Source organism: Vicia villosa, unplaced genomic scaffold (assembly GCF_029867415.1).
Source record: "Vicia villosa cultivar HV-30 ecotype Madison, WI unplaced genomic scaffold, Vvil1.0 ctg.000077F_1_1, whole genome shotgun sequence".
Lineage (NCBI taxonomy): Eukaryota > Viridiplantae > Streptophyta > Magnoliopsida > Fabales > Fabaceae > Vicia > Vicia villosa.
Window position 1 is genome coordinate 1,733,080 of NW_026705001.1, and position 3,578 is coordinate 1,736,657.

Sequence of the window (3,578 nt, forward strand, 5' to 3'; positions counted from 1 at the left end):
GTGTATTTCAATTCCCAACACAAAGGATGCCTCACCAAGATCTTTCATATCAAAGTACTTGGTTAGCATAAGTTTGGTCTCATGAAGTAGATTAAGATCACTACTAGCAAGTAAAATATCATCAACATACAACACAAGAAAGATGAATTTGCTCCCACTGACCTTAAGATAGATGCACTGATCAACTTTATTTTCTTCAAAACCCAAGGAAGTCACCACTTTATCAAATTTCAAGTACCATTGTCTGGAAGCATGTTTCAAACCATAAATAGATTTTCTCAATTCATAGACCAAATGCTTATTACCATTTGTCACAAAACCCTCAGGCTGCTGCATGTACACCTCCTCATTAAGATCATCATTCAGAAAAGCAGACTTAACGTCCATCTGATGCAACTCCAAGTCAAAATGTGCTATAAGAGCCATAATAATTCTAAAAGAGTCTTTGGTAGAAATTGGAGAAAAAATTTCATTAAATCAATTCCCTCCTTTTGTGTGAAGCCCTTAGCCACAAGTCTCGCCTTAAACCTCTCTATTTCACCTTTAGAGTCCTTCTTTGTTTTGAATATTCACTTGCAGCCAATCGCCTTACAATTGCTTGGTAACTCCACCAGTTCCCAAACATCATTATTTACCATGGATTTCATTTCATCATGCATTGCATCTGTCCACATGCTAGATTGAGAACAACTAATAGCTTCTAGATGATTTTTAGGATCAATAACAATACCAACATCATAAGCATCCTCACTAAGATAAACTACAAAATCATCAATAATAGCAGGTCGCTTTTGTCTTACTGACCTTCTATCATGAATTTGCTCAACCGACTCAGTAGGTTGTGCAGCCTCAACCACAATAGGATGATCAAATACATTTTCAACTGGATGTTCAACCACATTCTCATTTGGAACTAAACCTCCACGAGTAGCGGATGAGCTAGCATTATCGAAGATAGGCAATGACAAAGCAACAACATCAGGCATTGTAGAATCAATATTATCAGATGCAATAACATGCTCAACAACATCAAGCTCAAGGAATTTTGCATGCATGGACTCCACAATTTTATTACCTCTACTAGGACAAAAGAACCTGTATCCTTTAGCTCGATCTGGATATCCAATAAAGAAACAGCGACTAGTTCTGGGGTGAAGCTTGGTCTCAAAAGGATTATATATTTTAACCTCTGTTGGACAACCTCAGACACGAAGATGGTTCAAACTTGGTTTTCTACCTGTCCAAAGCTCAAAAGGTGTTTTGGGAACTGATTTACTAGGAACTCTGTTCAGTATATATAGGGCTGATTTCAAAGCGTCACCCCACAAAAATTCTGGTAAATTACACCTACTCATCATGCTTCTCATCATATCTTTAAGAGTGCGGTTTCGCCTTTCGGCTACACCGTTTTGTTCAAGAGTATCAGACATGGTGTATTTTGGAACAATTCCACAATATTGCAAGTATTTTGCAAAAGGCCCCATATGTTGTCTAGTAGAATCATATCTACCATAATACTCTCCTCTATGGTCAGAACATACCACCTTTATCACCTTTCCTAGTTGCTTTTCAACCTCAGTTTTAAAGATTTTGAAATTTTCAAGTGCTTCTAATTTTTCCTTTAATCAAGTAAAGACAACCATACCGGGAAAAATCATCAATGAAAGTGATAAAAGATTTATTACCACAAATAGTAGGAGAAATGAGGCCATTAATATCTGTATGAATAATTTCTAAAAGGTCTGAACTTCTAGTTGAACCTTTCTTATTGGTCTTAGTAAATTCTCCTCTAATGCAATCCACAGAAGTCCCTAAATCATTGAAATCTAAGGAAGGTAAAATATCATCTCTAATTAACCTTTCAACTCTTTCTTTAGAGATATGGCCTAGAAGCTTGTGCCACAATGTCATACCCCAAAATTTTCCCATCATATTTAAAAATACTTTGACTCATATGACTCAAGACTACGCAAGAATTGGGCTCACTTACCTGTCTCCTAAGCAACAAGCCTCCAACTAGGGTTTTATCTCTCCCAAGGAGAAATCAACTGCTGATATCTTAAGTGGACTTCATGGTCTCTCACATGCCTCAAAGGATCCTCATGCCAAGTTTCAAGCTCTGATTCACAAGATTGCTCAGTCAACTGCTCAAATGATCAATAATCGACTAGTTTGACCCAAAGGTCAACTATGGTCAACATATAGTCAAAACTCCTGATTTTTTGTCAACATCAACATTTTGAAGTAACATTCATCATTTGATCAATGGTTGATCATGATTTATCAAGAAAAGTACAGAAATCAACAAAACTCAAAGTTTCTAAATTAGGGTTTTAAGGAGAAAGTCAACTGAACTTTGACAAGCCATAACTTTCACATGGAACATCAGAAATTTCCCAACCAAAGCCTATTTTGAAGGAAATTGAATTCTCTACAACTTTGTCTCCCTAAAGCCAAGGCCAAAAATGCTTCATTTGAGAGATATGAGCCAAAATATTACAGGTCCTTCTAGAAGCTCGCAGAAAGTCATTTTTTGTCAGGAGCCATATCATCAAGATAAAATCTCCAAATGCAAAATATGTTCCAAAGTGGCTTGTAGAGGACATCTTGGGCTTTCCAAAAGTTCTAGATCATCTCCATAGAATAAATATTGAATGAGCTATGGCTTGCGCAAGTTGGTCGATTTTGAGAAAATGCACTCGATGCAAAATGAAGAAGATTGATGTTTTGAGCTATTGGGCCTAAAATATGGATTCCAAATGTGTATATAGGCTTTTTGAGTATTCCTAAACTAATTATTTTATTTTTATAGTATTTATTGTATTTATTTGAATTTTAATTCATTTAAATATAAATAAACCACATAAATATGAAATAATTAAGTTTAAATCAAAGATTTGATTTTATAATCAAATCCAATCATCCAAATGCTCCATATTAGATGCAAATTTCATGAAAAGGGGATTGGAAAGAGAAAGATGTAATTTGAAGGAAAATTAGAAAGAAATAAACATATTTTATCAAAAAATCATTCTTTCCAAATACATGGGATCCAAGCCCAAAACCTTAACCTAATTGCATTCATATATATATATTCTCAAACACATGTTCAGCAAGACACGAGTTTGGCAACCAAGAACTAGGGTTTTTGTGTTACAAAATTTCAAAAAAAAAATTAGGGCACACAAGGTCGCGAATTGCAGCAGCTTTCAGTCCAAGCCAATCATCCAATCTTGCTCCTGAGGTAAAATTGAGTGAGTATGAATCCATAACCACAAATTTAACACGTTGAACCATCTCATGCATGAACTCACTCTTGCATTTTTTGTTGTTTATTAAACTTTAGATCTCAGCGTATTTTGACTGAAACTAACACTGCTAACATGTTCATATGGTGTTTTAGAGTCAATTAAACTATTCGTTTGCAGCTTTTGGCACAGGGATGGTGTTTCACCATTGTTAGGGAATTAAGGTCCCTCACAATCACATTCATGCTTACAGGCGTTTTCAGGACTTAAAAATACTACCATCAAACTCGCAAATCTTTGTTTAACGAATCTGGGAGGTTCTTTGCTTTG